This window comes from Schistocerca serialis, chromosome 7 (assembly GCF_023864345.2).
Source record: "Schistocerca serialis cubense isolate TAMUIC-IGC-003099 chromosome 7, iqSchSeri2.2, whole genome shotgun sequence".
Taxonomy (NCBI): domain Eukaryota; kingdom Metazoa; phylum Arthropoda; class Insecta; order Orthoptera; family Acrididae; genus Schistocerca; species Schistocerca serialis.
In genome coordinates, this window is record NC_064644.1 from 413,391,393 (window position 1) to 413,411,172 (window position 19,780).

Here is a 19,780-nt window from a genome sequence, read left to right on the forward strand (position 1 = left end):
GGTTTGGTAACTTGTCTGCTAGAGTAAGTTATCGTGATTCATCACTCTAGTGTTAAGATGTGACATAGGTATTAGACAAGGCCATCTTTACTGTAATATTTTTTCTGCTTGAGCTTTGTCATGTTTAGGTATAAGTTATAGCATTTGCTGCTGCTGTTTGCCAGGCATAGTGTTACTGAATTTGACTTTGTATTACTCTGTTAAGCCAGTTTTACTACTGATTTATTTTTCTTGTTGCTGCACATTGGCTCATATTACTTGTAATGTTGCATTTGCTCTGCTAATTTAGATTTACTGCTGCCTGCTTTGCCGATTTGCATTTTTTGTCATTGCTGTTTGTGTTAATTTGCTATGTGCTGCTGCATTGCCTCGTCCCTTAGTATATATATCTGAGCTCAGTAGATTTAAGTTAGGTTAAGAGGGGGTAGACTACATAAGAAACTAATTATGAAGAATAGGGAAAGAATGCATTGAGAAGTTCTATGAAAAAGATTTGAGCAAAAATGAGTATTGTACAATGAGAAATATTTATTTTGAAAGAGGATACGAACAAAACAGTAGGGTTTAGGCACAACAGGCTTAGATAGATTTTTTTTCTAAGCAGGAGCAAATGTCGAAATAAGAGGGAAGATCTATGGAATAAAGTTTTGGGTTGGACTGCAGTACCAGACGTCTCACTGAAAACAGACCCTGTCCTTTCCTTTTGTGTTATTCCGCTATGTGCTTGTGTACCTTTGTGTATTTGTGTTCTTTCTGTCTTTATATGTTTATCTGATAAGAGATATGTTGTAGAATTTTTCTAATAATATGTTATTTACTTCGTAAAGTTGTTTAGACATTATTTATTCTGTTTTGCTTTAATGCTCATGTGTGAAATTAATGTTTCGAAAACTATTCTCATTATTTTATTTATTTACTTATGTCATAATTCCTGTAACACTGATGTAGATGTTTATTTCTATTCTTTTGTAAAGCCTGTATTACTAAAAATGTTATCTGTACTATTATGTTCTTTAATGATGTATTTTGTACCTTTGTAATTGTATTCTTATGCTGTAAACTTATAATTGTATAGACACCAGTTCTTCAAATTAAGTTACATTTCACTGCACATGCTTCTGTTGGTCATAGTATATGCACAATATGTGAGAAATTGGGGCTGTTAGTGTTTGTACATGTGTTAATAATTCGGCAAGGGACTGGTTAACAGCATTGCTGGTTCTAAGGACATTCCAAAAAAAAATTTTGTGAGTGCACAAGTTCATGGACTTGCTATATTGTCCGCAAGACTCTTCGATGGTGATTGTGCACCCACACAGTCACAATGGATGACTGCTAGCCATCTCTACAAGGACTACAGTGGGTCTACACCTTTGATGGCCCACCAATACCACTATCTCTACAAGGACTACAGTGGGTCTGCATCTTTGATGGCCCACCAATACCATTATCTCTACAAGGACTACAGTGGGTCCGCACCTTTGATGGCCCACCAATACCATTATCTCTACAAGGACTACAGTGGGTTTGCTCTGTTGTGGCCCATTACCTGTCTGCATGTCAAGAGTCAGCATTGTCTTCCCGTTGGAAGGACAATACTACTTCTTCAAGACTGCATGGAAGTCCACTACTTCCATGGGCATTTTCTTTTACTGCTCAGACTTTGAGAAAAACACTGCAATTTTACTGTGATGAACGATCAGGACTGTCTTTATGGACTGTGAGACAACTTTGCTTTTGACCAACATTGTACCAATAAGTGTGTGCATTTGATACCTTTGTTATTGTAATTATGAAAAAATTTTTCAAATCTGTATTGGCCACTGCCCAAAATAATTTGTAAATTTTTTTGTGGGGAGCATGGGCGCAATGTACGTAGGCTGTTTAGGTTTTTATGTTGGTAACGCCACGTAGCGCTTTGTATGAAAATCACTGACTGTGCTGTGTGCAGTCTGTGGCTGGTTAGCATTGTTGGAATTTGCTATTGTAGTGTTGGGCAGTTGGCTGTTAACAGCGCGTAGCGTTGCGCAGTTGGAGGTGAGCCGTCAGCAGTGGTGGATGTGGGGAGAGAGATGGCGGAGTTTTGAAAGCGGATGATCTGAACATGTGTCCACCAGAGACAGTAAATTTGTAAGATTGGATGTCATGAACTGATATATATATTATGACTTTTGAACACTATTAAGGTAAATACATTGTTTGTTCTCTATCAAAATCTTTCATTTGCTAACTATGCCTATCAGTAGTTACTCCCTTCAGTAGTTAGAATCTTTTATTTAGCTGACAGTATTGGCGCTCGCTGTATTGCAGTATTTCGAGTAACGAAGATTTTTGTGAGGTAAGTGATTCATGAAAGTTATAGGTTATTGTTAGTCAGGGCCATTCTGTTGTAGGGATTATTGAAAGTCAGATTGCGTTGCGCTAAAAATATTATGTGTCAGTTTAAGCACAGTCATTTATAATTTTTCTAAGGGGACGTTTCAAAGGTACTATATGAAGATGGTACTATATGAAGATGGTATGTCCGAAAGAACAGATACCATCTTCATATAGTTAAGGCTAACCGGCCATTGACCGTCTTCTGTGCTGGATGCACACACATGCCCGAACTCTTACGAGACTCGGTAAGATTGTCTGCTGCGAGTAATGAGTGTAATGGGCAGGGGCACTACGAACGTAGTGTGTGGACATTAAGTTGGGAATGTGGGTCTCACGGGGAGCGTGCAAGGGGTAAATCCCTATAGTCGCTATGTCCTCTGTGCCCTCGGAGGCTCAGATGGATAGAGCGTCTGCCATGTAAGCAGGAGATCCCAGGTTCGAGTCCCGGTAGGGGCACACGTTTTCAACTGTCCCCATTGAGGTGTATCAACGCCTGTCGAGAGCTTATGGTCTTGATTTAATTATCATTTCATTTCCTCACCCATCCTTCCCCTACCAGCGATGCGCGGGATAGCCGCGCGGTCGTGGGCGCCTTGGCAAAACCTTGCTGTCGGAAGTTCGAGTCCTTCCTCGGGCATGGGTGTGTGTTGTTCTTAGTGTAGGTTAGTTGAAGTTAGATTAAGTAGTGTGTAAGCCTAGGGACCGATGACCTCAGCAGTTTGGTCCCATAGCAACGTACCACATATTTCCAATTTCCCCTACCAGCAACTGCGCCAGTTCCCTAATAACCAAGTCGTCGACGGCACAATTAAAGCCTAATCTTCCATCTTTGCTCGTCTCAGTTCCCCTTCTTAATATGTCATATGCAGCCTTGACATCCATACTCCAGGCTGCAAGGCTATAGATGGTGTGTTAATTGACGCTAGTGACTTACATTGTCCATGAAAACGATAAGATTATTTTTTTATGACCTATTGCAACACTTCGCTCGTTACACTTCGTAGTGTTACGAATTAGGTTTGTCAGAGCTTTACGAAAGAAGCTGAATCTCTTCGTATCTAGATGGTTTCTTATCTTCCACGCCAACGCGCTTTGATGTGTTAAGCATTACCGCATTACCTCGGGAGTTGTCCTGGTAAAAGTTCTAAAAGCCTACCACAGTAGCGTGCTGCGAGGAGAAAATTTATAGGTGTACCACAGCTATTCTCAACTATCTGGAAATAGATGGATGTTTCTTAATTAGCGTCTTAGCCTTCACAGCGCCTTTATGAACTAAACTTAAACCGTGACTTGGTTATTTTTTTACTCAGCACTGAATACGCCACTTACGACGGGTGCTCTGTCGTGGCCTAAGACTAAACACATGCTTAGATCTAGTCGTTTTTCGTTCATTAAATTCAGTTAACTGATGTTCGTATGCTAATACAGATTGATCTTTGACCTGGGTAACAATGATTCACCATACCTTTACGTCAGAATAATTTCCCAAATAATATTTCATCATTTTAACATAGCGAAAGAATTCTCTTGACTGATCGATTCTATCAAATTTTTCAGTTCTTTTTCCCGTTTAAACTTCTCCTTTTTTAGGGTTCTGTGCCTCAATCTGTAAAATGAAGCCCTTACAGAATCGCTTTGTTGTCTGTCTGTCAGACTGTTAAGAACCGTTTTCCTCAAGAACGAGTAGACGTTTCAAGTTCAAATGTATGTCACATACTAAGTTTGTAAGTTGGCTGTTTAGGTTTTTATGTTGGTAACGCCACCTAGCGCTCTGTATGAAAATCAGTGACTGTGCTGTCTGCAGTCTGTGGCTGGTTTGCATTGTTGAAATATTTGCTATTGTACTGTTGCGCAGTTGGTTGTGAACAGCACGTAGCATTGCGTAGTTGGAGGTGAGTCGCCAGCAGTGGTGGATGTGGGGAGAGAGGTGGCAGAATTTTGAGAGCGGACGACTGGACGTGTGTCCATCAGAAAGAGTAAATTTGTAATACTGGATATCATGAACTAATATATATATACATATTATGGCTTTTGAATATTATTAAGGTAAATACATTGTTTGTTCTACATCAAAATCTTTCATTTGCTAACTATATGGCTATCAGTAGTTAGTGCCTTCAGTAGTTTGAATCTTTTATTTAGCTGGCAGTATTGGCGCTCGCTGTGTTGCAGTAGTTTGAGTAACGAAGATTTTTGTGAGGTAAGTCATTCATGAAAGGTATAAGTTATTGTTAGTCAGGGCCATTCGTTTGTAGGGGTTATTGAAAGTCCGATTGCGTTGCCCTAAAACTGTTGTGTGTCAGTTTAGTGAATGTCTGAGTACGTTCAGTTTTGCTCAGCTGTTTGAAAATCAAATAACGTAGAGATTTATCAGCACAGTCATTCATTAAATTTTTCTAAGGGGATGTCTCATATGTCGAATTTAACAATAACCTATACCTTTCATGAATCACTCTCCTCACAAAAATCTTCGTTACTCAGACTACTGCAATATAGCGAGCGCCACTACTGCCAGCTGAATAAAACATTCTAACTACTGCTAACTACTGAAGGCACTAACTACTGATAGCCATATAGTTAGCAAATGAAAGATTTTGATGTAGAACAAACAGTGTATTTACCTTAATAATATTCAAAAGTCATCATATATATATATATATATATATATATCAGTTCATGATATCCAGTATTACAAATTTACTCTTGCTGATGGACACACGTCCAATCGTCCGCTCTCAAAAGTCTGCCATCTCTCTCCCCACATCCACCACTGCTGGCGACTCACCTCCAACTGCGCAACGCTACGTGCTGTTCACAACCAACTGCGCAACAGTACAATAGCAAATATTTCAACAATGCAAACCAGCCACAGACTGCAGACAGCACAGTCAGTGATTTTCATACAGAGCGCTAGGTGGCGTTACCAACATAAAAACCTAAACAGTCTACTAACAAGGTCTACAGTTCCTGGGCGGTGAAAAATTTTAAGCTTCTAAGACAATTCAGTCAGAAGACGCTGCCGTTGATGCCAAATATTTTGACGCTCGAAAACTCACTCATCAAAACCTATAGAGTGCTTCCCGTTGATGTCGAATCATGAAACTTGGCAAGAACGAAAAATGATCGTGTGGCATTGATGGTCGGTAGATCGCTATACGGGGAAGTTCAGCCGCTGGGTTGCAAGTCTTATTTCAGGTGACGCCACATTGGGCGACTGGCGTGTCGGTGATGATGAGGACAACACACCGCCTAGTCCAAAGAGAAGAGAAAACCTCCGACACGGCCGCTACTCGAACGCGGGCCCGCTGCGTAGTGGGCAATCAAGTTACCACTCAGCTACGCAGGCGGACATTCGGCAAGAAGCAAGGTTTCACAGTACAACCAAAAGGCAAAAAACCCGAAATTGTTAATTTTGAATTATGTCACACGAAAAAGTATTTCGTTTGTCATTAGTTATCCGGCTTCGAATTTGAAATTAAACCATTCTCTGAAGTCTTGGAATCCCTGTGGCCGACATCTTGCCAGTATCAACATCGATAAGAGGAAAAAATCGTCAATACCATCGATTCATGCATTGGATAAACTGTCTCTATGCATAATTATGTTCGTACGAAGCACTCAGTGCGTGAGTCCAACTCGCACGTGAGCAATTTTCTTCCCCTTATTTTTCAAGAGGCACCTTATTCTCGGGGAAAATAACCTCAGCCTATTCAGCATAGTTGTGCCCCTGCTTTCATCCCTGAGTAGCTTCCTCAATTGCGCGGTGATCATTTCCCGCATCTCCTCTTAAACAACATATAGCGCCATCCGCAGTTGTCAACAATACAGGGATCCCTGCAGCGGCCGACGCCGTTGCTGAGCAACAGTCTCAGGCGAGCCGACTGGCGAGCGATGTGAATGTGTCCGTGCCCAGTCACCAAAATCTTCAGAAAACCGTGAAATACAGCAAGAGTGCAGAGCAGCAATAGCAGTCAAAAGGTAAGCGATCAACAAACATCTAAGTTTCGCCAATCTGTCGCACCCAAAACACAGACGTCAAATCGATTGAAACTTACGCGCTGCATAAATTCTCAAAGTGACGCATTTTGGTGATTTCCAAGAATGTTTGGCTATCGAAGCTGCAGACTCCAAACGATAGATATAGAACGTGTGATTCTAAATCGATCAAACGACTGTGGTGGCGCGATTTACAATAAATTATTTGTGATTTGCTACGAAAACCTGTACGATTTTTGTCAGCACTGAGTTGGGAGTTCTGGTATCGTAGACGTTTCTTCGGCGATTGCCTGCCGTGGAAGAATCTAATTCGTGGTTATGTAGTGTAGAGAATACTTTGAATTTCTGTCGGAAATATGGACTAATATCGGGTGACGAAAAAGAGCTTGTATAGATTGTGGTGGGGCGAAATCCATAAAAACTCATAAGAAGAGTTGTGATAGTGAAATACTTTTACAATTTCATTGTGTAAACTGTGGTAAAAGAACGACTATCAGAAAAAATACATGATTTCACTATATAAAATTATCGATCCAGACCAGTATAATTCCTGTATCTTGCTGGATTAGAGTGTACACCCTGCAAGGTACAGCGTCAGAAACTGACTTATCTACCAACACCGTCCGCAACTATTTCGGGTTTTGCAGAGAAGTGTGTGATGTAATAGTGACGAACGGCAGTGTACCGATCGGTGCACAAAAAAAGTTGTGCAAGTGCACGAGTCGCACATAGCAAGAAGAAAAACCAGAGAGGACGACATTTAAATAATGTAAACGAACATATTTGGGTATTCGGTGGCATAAACGAGAGTCCTAGAAGTGCTTTGTTGTAAGCGAGTTCACCAGAGACAAGGTAGCTTTCGTCGGTCTGATAAAGCATGTTAAACTGCCCAGTAGCAAAGAGATTACAGACGCTCTCAATCCTACAAGGCAGAAAGTTTCAATCACGATTTCGTGACCATTGTGTAGCGGTCGTGTCTTCCGATGATCCCAGCGTCCAGACGTAGAACATCGAGGGGCTGCGAAAATCAGTGAAATTTTCCCTTAAAAGAGAAGTGCGCCCAGGAGAAAAAGACCAACTCTACTTGTTTCAGTATCTGTGTTTGCATAACTATTGGCTGCAAGGAAAAGTCGGCGCATATGACACTGTACCCACATGTTTAGGTGATTTGGGCAGAATCTAACCAGGTTACGGAGAAAAGGGGATGCTTCCGTAGCATCAAATGGACTTTTTCATGACGACAATGTCGATGACGAGTGAGGTAAATCATTTCGTTTGTAGTTACAAGTATTTTAATCAGCGTTCTTCTTTTGTCGCTGCTGCAGAAACCACCGCAACCACTGCTCATGACTCCTGCCACCACAGTCGCAGTCGCGTTGTCGATTTGGAATTGCGCGCTCGATATCTATCGCTTCGGGTCCGCAGATTCGATAGGCAAACACTCTAGGAAATTACCGAAATTTTCATAGTCGTATATGTTTAATGAATGTGGAAATCTTCCTCGCTACAGCTACATTCAGGACAATTTGATGTTGTAAACCAATGATCCAGGCTATTTATCAATAGCTGTCTGAGGTAGTTCATGTTAGAGGAGCATAAATTTTGTGAATCTTGTAATTACAGGAAAACCAGAATATTACAAATTATACATTATGTACTTAATTTTTGTGCCAAATATCTCTGAATTCGTTCGAATGGTTCGATGAGTCGAGAGGGTCACCTTAGTTTCTTGAAACACAGGTTGCCGATGAACATTTCATAAGAAATAAACCATTTTTATAATAATTTCTAACGATTGTAGATGGATTTCCTACATTAAGTTGTATTTTTATCGGAATATTAATTTGTCTTTACGTATGTCACAAAGAGAATTATATTAGAATCTGAAATTGTTGTTTCTGCTTACGTGCAATTAAATAAGGTGGATCAGCTTTTTTCTTTGTACCAGGGCAGTGCAGTTCGTTTCCTAAATCACCGTAAAGTGCACCAATAATTACGTGGCTTCTCGTCTGCTAGTACTGAATCGGTAGAGAGCGCTGGAATTCGAGCTGCTAACATTTTGTGCCAGCATTTATGATCAAATTATAGTTTGCACAATAGGCCTGACACTGAAGTTGTCATTGTTTAATGCTGTGTTCCATTTTGGTGAAAGGAATTTGTTGCCGTATGATGTGTCCGTGACCTGCGACGACTGATCTGACACAACATGTATTCATCCTCCACACTGAGAAGGCAGTTGCAGCAGTGGTTGACGGGAGTTCATAGGTGTGTGCATTCCTAAGGAACCAAACTGCAGAGGCCATCAGTCCCTAGGATTACACAGCACTTAATCTAACTTAAGGGGACCACACTGTGGTACAGGTCGAAAAAATCGATTTTCGGTTTTCATCATATTTCGGTAGATTAAGGTTTTATTTAAGTACTCTGAAAAAGATTTTGCTGCAAAAATTTTTTTTCGAGCAGTTAAAGAGCATTTTCCTACCAAGTGTGTTTATGTGCCACACCCACCTTTCTGTCACCCGCTTTTCTGCGTATATTTTAGATCTTCATATACCCTACATTGCACGTTAGGGATTTTTTTTTGTACTCACGAGTGTGTTGGCTATCCTTGGATGCAACGGTCGGTATTCTTTTGTTTCTGCTGTTTGAAAATTGATTGTAAAATTGTTGACTGGATAGGGTCGGTTAACTAATACTGAAATAGAAAACTTGCAGGTATACTACGGGCAGGCAATTAGGAGAAATAAAGAAAATCTGGAGGCAATAAAGAGAGAGATTTTTAATCCATATTCTTCCATAAGTCCTCTACTTATGATAAGTAATGTCATTGATTGTGCCCATCAGGAGAAATTTCGTGGTCTAAATACAATATGGCTCAGGCGACTTGAGAATCTTATTCTCACCAGCATTCCCTTCCTGCTGCTGTTATTACAGCAATTAAACCTATTTTCAGAGACTTGGCTCATCCTGACCTTTTAAGGGCAGACACAGAACCAAAATGAATGTTTCAACAACATAATTTGGAACCGCCTTCCTATAACTGTATTTGTAGGCATGCATACAATGAAACTAGCAGTTCATGATGCTGTTATTACATTCAATTGTGGTAATATTGGAAAGTGTTGGGTGCTGAAAAAGCTGGGAATTAATCCTGGTGAAAATATGATCACTGGGCTGCAACATTGCGATAAAATGAGTATAGCCGATGCAGACAGGTCTGCAACTGATATGGCCAAGAAAGCAAGACAAACGTCCGGGAAGGTGAAAAAGAAGCTGGAAGACCTGCTAGAGGCCAAAGAAGGACCATCATATGCGGGAGGACAGTTTAATTAACTGTAAGTAACAAATTTCACAACTTTTTTCTTTAAAGTCAATTTCCCGAAACTGAAATTTTCAGTACATATGCCCCATTATATAAAAAACTATCACACATAAATGAATGACATTTTCAGAGACTCTGCACAATATAAAAATCCACCTCTGGTACTACAGTCATTAATATTCCTCCATGAGGAAGTTCACAAAAAATATTTTCTGCATAAAAAACTTAATATTTTTTGTTAATAAATTTAAAAAGTATTTCTTAAAAACTATAAAATGGATAAAGTAGATTTTAGTCAGTTGACTCTATTAGCATCGTGTAACGTACAGTAATAATATTAAGCTCCTGCATCAAATAGTTTTTGTTCAGAAACGGGGCAAATACTTGCCTAAATTAACATGGGTTACAACGGCAGGGTGTGGTCCCCTTAAACTAACTCATGCTAAGAGCAACACACACACACACCCATACCCGATAGAGGACTCGAACCTCCGGCGGAAGGGGCCGCGCAACCCGTGACATGGCGCCTCAAACCAGGCGGCGTGACGGGTGTATTTATGACAGAAATCGAAAGACTTCGGACTGATATTCACTTGTTTATTAGATTCGGAGGGATTACCACGCAGACATGAGGAATGTATTTAGTAACTACACAAACTGGCAGCGGGAGTCTCATTTACTTTGTTTCAGATCTCGTTCTAGATATTCTGCAGCAAATCTCAAGATCTCAGCAACACGTACCACTCACATGTGGATCGCAAGGTAAGACTACTAACTACCCGTACAGATATATACGAGGGCCGACTTCATCATGTTCGTTGCCGCAAAAACGCGAATGAATTTATGCTTCTCCATGACAACCCATGGCCTCACACAAGTCTGCACATCCGAGAGGAGCTCACAAAACTTCACTGGACTGTTCTTCCTCATCCATCCTACAGCCCAGATCTCGCACCTGCCGACTTCCATCTGTTGAGCCCAATGAAGGATGCACTCCGCGAGAAACAGTACGTGTATGATGAGCAGGTTATTGATGCAGCAGAACACTGGCTCCGACGTTGACCTGTGAAATGGTATTATGCGCACATACGAGCGCAACCAGAAAGGTTGAAAAACAGGTTTTTGTAGCCAGAAGAGGGCCGAGTAATATGGTGTGTTGGAATCCTGAGTAAAACCAACTTGCTTCCAGAAAAAAATGTATCACATTACTTACTGAACGCCCCGCGTACAAATCGTCTTTTTTGTTTCCCAGCATCTACATCTACAGCTTGAAGTAGCACTCACAGTTCCACGTAGGAATTCGCAGTTGCAATCATTCATCATGTGATGTTTCCACAACGAAATCCAAATCTATGCCCAACTGGAGTGCATTCAGTTAATATTTTTTACTTGTCTTCTGTTGCGTTGGTCTCCTTGATATTGAATCTGCATCGTTGCGCGTCTCCGACTCAGAATCGTACAGATATTTTGTTGTTACAGGTTTTTGTGAAACTTCAGATAAAGCCAGTGGTCGTACTTTTGCTAACTAACTTCCATTTATTCACAAGTAAAGCAAGGCTGTGCCAAAGTAACAGAACATTGCACAATGACTGACATTACGAAGAAGAGTTTTCTCATGAACTTTCAATAATCAACGTCCACCTCCGAATCCAAAGATGTTTTGTTGACGCTCACATACATCGGGATAAATGATACCATTGTAATAAAATAAGAGAAACCAGAGCTCCCACGGAAACATTTAAGCGCTCGTTTTCCCGCACGCTGTTCGAGAGTGCAACGGTAGAGAAATAGCTTGAAGGTGGTTTGATGGTCGCTCTCCTCCGGGCTTAATTGTGAATTCCAGAATAATCACGAAGATGTAGGTGTAGAACGTCTTCTCATTCCGCCAAAAGAATCTTTTATTGTTCTGTATTATTTGTAATACGAAATAGTAAGTCAATGTGTCTCCTGGAGCTAAATGGCTTAAAGTCACATGGAGCTTTGTTTTGCACTTATTGCCTGTCTTATATTAGAATCTGATTTGGCAGTCAGTGCTGAAACGGGTTCCAGAAGGTGGTAAAATTGGTTTACAGACACTCGCAGTGATTTCTTGAAATCGTTTGGGCACCTGTCGCAGAGTTCCATACCAACCATGTTATACACTGAAGAGCCAAAGAAACTAGAACACCTGCCTCATATAGTGTAGGGAACCCTGCAAGCACCCAGAAGTGCCGCAACACGACGTGGCATGGACTCGACTAATGTCTGAAGTAGTGCTGGAGGGAATTCGCACAATGAATCCTGCAGGGCTGTCCATAGTAGGAGGGGGTGGAGATCTCTTCTGAAGAGCACGTTGCAAGGCATCCCAGAAACGCTCAATAATGTTCATGCGGGGGGACTTTGGTGTCCAGTGGAAGTGTTTATACTAAGAAGAGGTTCCTGGAGCCACTCTGTAGCAATTCTGGACGTTTGTGGTGTCGCATTGTTCTGCTGGAATTTCCCAGCTCTGTCGGAATGCACAATGCACATGAATGGATGCAGGTGATCAGACAGGATGCTTACGTACGTGTCACCTGTCAGGGTCGTATCTAGACGCATCTGGGGTCCCATATCACTCCAACTGCACACGCTCGACACCATTACAGAGCCTCCACCAGCTTGGACAGTCCCCTGCTGACATGCAGGGTCCATGGAGTCATGAGATTGTCTCCATACCCTTACACGTCCATCCGCTGGATACAATCTGAAACGAGACTCATCGACCAGGCAACAAGTTTCTAGTCATCAACAGTCGCTGTTGACGGGCCCAGACGAAACGTAAAGCTTTGTGTCGTGCAGCCATCAAGGGAACACGAGTGGGCCTTCGGCTCCGAAAGCCCATATCGATGATATTTCGTTGAATGGTTCGCACGCTGACACTTGTTGATGGACCAGCACTGAGATCTGCAGCAATTCACGGAAGGATTGCTCTTCTGTCACGCCGAACGATTTTTTCAGTCGTCGTTGGCCCCGTTCTTGCAGAATCGATTTCGGGCCGCAGCGATGTCAGGGATTTGATGTTTTACCGGATTCCTGAAATCCACGGTACACTGATGAAATGGTCGTTGGGGGAAATGCCCAGTTCATCTCTACCTCTGAGATGCTGTGTCCCACCACTCGTGCGGCGATTATAACATCACGTCCAAACTCACTTAAATCTTGCTAAACATCCACTGTAGCAGCAGTAACCGATCAAACAACTGCGCCAGACTGTTGTGTAGATGTTGCAGACCGTAGCGCCGTGTTCTGCCTGATAACATATCTCTGGTTTGAGTACGTATGCCTATGTCAGTTTCTTTGGCGCTTCAGTGTATGATGCGGCTACGCTGTTCAAGATCGACTTCTTTACTCATCATTCTCTTTTCTTCCGCTTTTCTTTAGCGTTCATCACCAGAGTCATTCTCTGTGCTAAAATAGCAGTACGACCTAAACTCGCTAGTGCACTATTTCCTATATGGAACTCGTTCATGGTCAGGTTTCCATGACAAACAAGGGTACGTCTTCGCAGGTACTTCAGTCCATTTGAATTAGCCATGACTCACGACAAGAAATGCCACACCTTAAAATGCACGAAAGAATGTGCGAAACCGAGCATGCTTTCTACATCAAAGCCCCATGAGATTGCTACTTACTACTTGGCACAATGGGAAGTAAGCAACCTATGCTGTACACATCACAGTGATTTGCATTGCACAACTTATAACGCTTTAGGCTGGATATCGGTCGATGCAGTAAGTAATCTGGTCGATTGTCGAGCACAGAATCACGTGTCGCAGGGCATCGATCTCTTCGTTTGATGTTTCCAGGCTCTATTTCAGCGAATAATAGTTGTTATTGAAATGACAATTTTCGATGTACTATCTGTGATACCTATAATTATTTAATATCATAACAGTCAACTTACAGTTAACAAAGTTTATTAACAAACTATAGTTACAGCCAAGTTTGTAAACACACAATAATCCAATACCAATAATTGCCATCAAATTGAAATCAGAGTAGCACTCAGACCAGTCTGATGCTGACCACAACATTTAAACAGCGATCTTAAATACTATAGGATGGAAATGGAACGTAAATTAACGAAACACATAATTTGGAAATACACTTCTTACAAAAGTAATTACCTTTTTAAGAATTTACATCTCAACAGGAAGCTTAGGAAACGGAGTATCCGGAATACATTTTATATTTTGTCAGATTCCTCGATTGTGTCAGTGCTTAAACATTAATTACTCAAACTGCGTCGTTACTCAAAATTACGGAACACTCTATTTGTAAAATTGTTAACACTATTAGTAGTTTCGGGATTTTGCACGATTAAAATAATACAAAATGCTTAACAGACCTCATAAAGAGGAAAGCTTGGTTTAAAATGTAATTTTGTCGGCCGGCCGCTGTGGCCGAGCGATTCTAGGCGCTTCAGTCCGGAACCGCGCTGCTGCTACGGTGGCAGGTTCGAATCCTGCCTCGGGCATGGATGTGTGTGATGTCCTTAGGTTAGTTACGTTTAAGTAGTTCTAAGTCTAGTGGACTGATGACCTCGGATGTTAAGTCCCATAGTGCTTACAGCCAATTTTAACCATTTGTAATGTTGTTTCGAGAATTTCGAACCAATTTCTGGATTCAAATTACCTGCGTTCGTAAATGCAAAAAATATAAATTATAGTTACATATCAAATAATGTTTAAACAATTACTGAAGTAGACGATGAAAGAACCAACATCTGGTACGTTTTTATCATAAATGTTGTGGTTCGTTAACCACCTGCATAAGGACATCAAAATGTAATTATTTAATCGAAACTTGCAGTGTCAGCCTATAATACTTCCTTGGGAAAACTCTTACTTAATTACTTCTAATTTACTCGATGACTGTTCGTCAGTGACTCCGAACTGTGACCTTTCTGACAAGATATCACGAATCCACTCGTGCAACTGAGATATTACTCCATAAGCACGCTATTTGGTTAGAAGTCGCTTGTGATGAACGGTGTCAAAAACTTTCTGAAAATCTAAAAATATGGAATTAATCTGACGTCTCCTGGCGATAACACTCACTACTACGTGAAAATAAAGAGCTAGTTGTGTTTCACAAGAACGATGTTTTCTCAATCCCTATTACCTATTTGTTAACAAATCGTTTTCTTCGAGGTAATTCATAATGTCGGAGCACAGTGTGTGTTACGGTATAGTACAGGTACGTAAATTTCATCAGTGAAGTATCCTGCCAGCACTGCATAAGATATCTTCTTCAACTCTTGGCAAAAGCTTCTCCTCAAGGTTTTAAATGTTGAAATGAATTACACTACTGGCCATTAAAATTGCTACACCACGAAGATGTGCTACAGACGCGAAATTTAACCGACAGGAAGAAGATGCTGTGATATGCGAATGATTAGCTTTTCAGAGCATTCACACAAGGTTGCCGCCGGTGGCGACACCTACAACGTACTAACATGAGGAAAGTTTCCAACCGGTTTCTCATGCACAAACAGCAGTTGACCGGCGTTACCAGGTGAAACGTTCTTGTCATGCCTCGTGTAAGGAGAAATGCGTACCATCACGTTTCCGACTTTGATAAAACTCAGATTGTAGCCTATCGCGATTGCGGTTTATCGTATCGCGACATTGCTGATCGGTTTGGTCGAGATCCAATGACTGTTAGCAGAATATGGAATCGGTTGGTTCAGGAGGGTAATACGGAACGCCGTGCTGGATCACAACGGCCTCGTATCACTAGCAGTCGAGATGACAGGCATCTTATCCCCATGGCTGTAACGGATCGTGCACCCACGTCTCGATCCCAGAGTCAACAGATGGGGACGTTTGCAAGACAACAACCATCTGCACGAACAGTTCGACGACGTTTTCAGCAGCAAGGACTATCAGCTCGGAGACCATGGCTGCGGTTACCCTTGACGCTGCATCACAGACAGGAGCGCCTGCGATGGTGTACTCAACGACGAACCTGGGTGCACGAATGGCAAAACGTCATTTTTTCGGATGAATCCAGGTTCTGTTTACAGCTTCATGATGGTCGCATCCGTGTTTGGCGAGATCGCGGTGAACGCACTTTGGAAGCGTATATTCGTCATCGTCATACTGGCGTATCACCCGGCGTGATGGTATGAGGTGCCATTGATTACACGCCTCGGTCACCTCTTGTTGTGTTACGACTCGTGGATCTACCATTCATTCGATCCCTGCGAAACCCTACATTTCAGCAGGATAATGCACGACCGCATGTTGCAGGTCCTGTACGGCCCTTTCTGGATCTCTCACCAATTGAAAACGTCTGGTTAATGGTGGCCGAGCAACTGGCTCGTCCCAGTACGCCAGTCACTACTCTTGATGAACTGTGGTATCATGTTTAAGCTGCATGGGCAAGCTCTGTTTGACTCAGTTCCCAGGCGTATGAAGGCAGTTATTACGGCCAGAGGTGGTTGTTCTGGATACTGATTTCTCAGGATCTATGCACCCAAACTGCGTGAAAATGTAATCACATGTCAGTTCTAGTATAATTTATTTGTCCAATGAATACCCGTTTATCATCAGCATTTCTTCTTGGTGTAGGAATTTTAGTGGCCAGTAGTGTATTTTTGTTCGAATCTAGTCCAATAAAAATTCTTTTTCCTGCTGTTATATTTACGTGTCTGTCCTATAAAGCTTCACGCCTACGTCATACAGCAGTGGTTCATCTCCGTACTAGTGCAGAGTTTTACTCACTTGTAATTTTACCAGCCGACCCGTTGTTGACGTGCAGGAGGCAACCTCACGACTGAGAATCCAACACAATTTCCTGTGGGGTCACAGGATATGCCATGACATTTCGTTCATATGGGTCGTAGTCCACGAAAACGTAACTGACGCTAGTATGTCAAGCCCAATGGGAGTGCATCTTTACGGTTTCTTTTCGATCCAGTCACGAACGGAGCGTGGGAAGAATCATAGCTTAAAAGACTCTGTGCACACTGTAGTTACAGGGTCTTTCGAAAAGAAGGAACAGATTTCAGACATTTTTATCTTCCAAATTACAACCGAGCGAGGTGGCGCAGTGGTTAGACACTGAACTCGCATTCGGAAGGACGACGGTTCAATCCCGCGTCCGGCCATCCTGATTTAGGTTTTCCGTGATTTCCCTAAATCAATCCAGGCAAATGCCGGGATGGTTCCTCTGAAAGGGCATGGCCGACTTCCTTCCCCATCCTTCCCTACTCCGATGAGACCGATGACCACGCTGTCTGGTCTCCTTCCCCAAACCAACCAACCAACCAACCAAATTACAAAAGATAGCACCATAATAATTTGAACAGTCCGGGTAGACGTTCCATTCACGGCCGCATCGGCGCTGTTGCTTTCTTCTGCATGAAGGAAACCATGTCAGGACTAACGTACCTACACCTGCTTCAGAACTGGCTATTTCCTCAACTTGAAGATGATTCAGATGACTTCATCTTCATGCAAGATGGTACCCCGCCTCATTTCTCTAAGCACGTCCGACATTACCTGAATGACACCATTCAATGTCGTTGGACTGGAAGAGGATAAGCAGAATGTCTCCAAACCTCACACCTTCCTACGTAGGAAATGAGCCACCGTTTTGATGTCTGTCGTGTAACACATGGTGCTCACATAGTGCAGATAAACATTTTGTAAGTAGGCTGTTTAGGTTTTTATGTTGGTAACGTTACGTAGCGCTCTGTATGAAAAATCATTGGCTGTGCTGTGTGCAGTCTGTGGCTGGTTGGCGTTGTTGGAATATTCGCTATTGTAGTGTTGGGCAGCTGGATGTGAACAGCGCGTAGCGTTGTGCAGTTGGAGGTGAGCCGCCAGCAGTGGTGGTGCCTGTGGGGAGAGAGATGGCAGAGTTTTGATATATATATATATATATATATATATGTATATATATATATATATATATATATATATGATGACTTTTGAATACTATTAAGGTAAATACGTTGTTTGTTCTCTATCAAAATCATTCAGTTGCTAACTATGCCTATCAATAGTTAGTGCCTTCAGTAGTTAGAATCTTTCATTTAGTTGGCAGTATTGGCGCTCGCTGTATTGCACTAGTTCGAGTAACGAAGATATTTGTGAGGTAAGTGACTCATGAAAGGTATAGGTTATTGTTAATCAGGGCCATTCTTTTGTGGGGATTATTGAAAGTCAGATTGCGTTGCGCTAAAAATATTGTGTGTCAGTTTAGTGATGATCAGAATAAGTAAAGAGAGAAATGTCTGAGTACGTTCAGTTTTGCTCAGCTGTTTGAAAATCAAATAACGTAAGAAGTTTACCAGCACTGTCATTCTTAATTTTTCTAAGGGGATGTTTCAATTTGAACTTTTCTCTTTCCAGGAACGTTGGAATTGTTTTTGTATCTCTTGTAGTTTGGAAGCAATAAGTGTTTGAAATCTGTTCCTTCTTGTTGAATAGCCCTGTATTCTAATCGTATCTTCACAGTCACTACAGGAATGAGATGTAAGGGCTTGTAAAATACACTTAGATTCCTCACAAAATACTGTCCTTTTTTTCGCTTTGTCAGTAGGCTATCACTGAAAATTGGCGTCTGTCTTCAAGCGTATGTCAGGTCGGGGTTTTCGGCATCTCCGCAACTGTCTCCCGTTGGTCAAGGCCACACTCTCGGGCAATATTCTGCGGTGCGTCGCACGAGTATTTCGTGAGCAATCTCCTTGGCATCCTTATTGCATTTTCCTATTACCATACCAATGAAGCGAAGTCTACCACTTTTTTTTAGACTGAGCTTGAGCCACCATTCCCTTTTATATCTGTAAAAGTCTTCCCACAATGGTACTGCTGAGTTAAATGATTCCATTTGCGACGAATTTGTATCCTAATCAAAAGCCACTACGTGTTTATCCATTTTGAAGCTTAGACGTTTACTGTTCTGAATATACGAGTAAGAAGCAAAGTGTTAATCCGTGCTCCTGTTTGCCGGCCGCGGTGGTCTAGCGGTTCTAGGCGCTCAGTCCGGAACCGCGCGACTGCTACGGTCGCAGGTTCGAATCCTGCCTCGGGCATGGATGTGTGTGATGTCCTTAGGTTAGTTAGGTTTAAGTAGTTCTAAGTTCTAGAGGACTGATGACCACAGCAGTTAAGTCCCATAGTGCTCAGAGCCATTTGAACCATTTTTTTTTTGTGCTCCTGTTTGGAATCTTATGAAGATATGACAGCATATTTGTGCATCTTTTTCAGACAGTATTTCGTTAACATTAACTCCATTATCTGCAAAATATCTGAGGATACTGTTAATATTTTCTGCCAGGTTATTAATATGCAAAATGAACAGAAAGTGTCCCAACACATTTCCGCGGGTATACCTGAAGTCACCTGTTCATCTGTCGGTGACTGACTAAGATGACATGCTGTATCCCCCGTCCTGAAAAACCATTAGTCTAAGCACAAATTTCATGTGATACTCCTCATGGTAGTCCTTCCATCACTAACAGTTAGTGTCATACTCAGTGGAACGCCTTTAGCAAGTCAAACAATGTGAGACATATTCGTCTTTAAAATTCGTCTTTGTTCTGAAAACGTTTCTTCCGCTCTTGCGTTGATGCGCGATATGAGACTGAGGAAATACCCTCAAACTTCAAGAAGAATGTAATCATTCCAATTCTAAATAAAGCAAGCGAATATTACTGGACTATTAGTTCAATAAGTCATGGTTGTGAGATACTGACACAAATTACAGGAGATCGGAAGAACTGGTAGAAGCCGACCTCGCGGAAGATCGTTTTGGGTTCCTGAGAAATATAGGAACACGCGAGGCAATATTGGACCGATGACTTACCTTAGAAAATAGGTTAAGGAAAGGCAAACTTATGTTTATAGCATTTGTTGATTTGGAGAACCCTTTTGAAAATAGTAACTGAAAGACACTCTTTAAATTTCTGAAGGTAGTGGCGGTAAATAAAGGGAGCGGAATGCAACTTGTACAGAAAGCAAACGACAGTTGTAAGACATCTTCAACTTATGTATTCCTGACTTCCTCAGTTGCGTGTAATATTACGGTATATTGATAATTTATACTTATGGA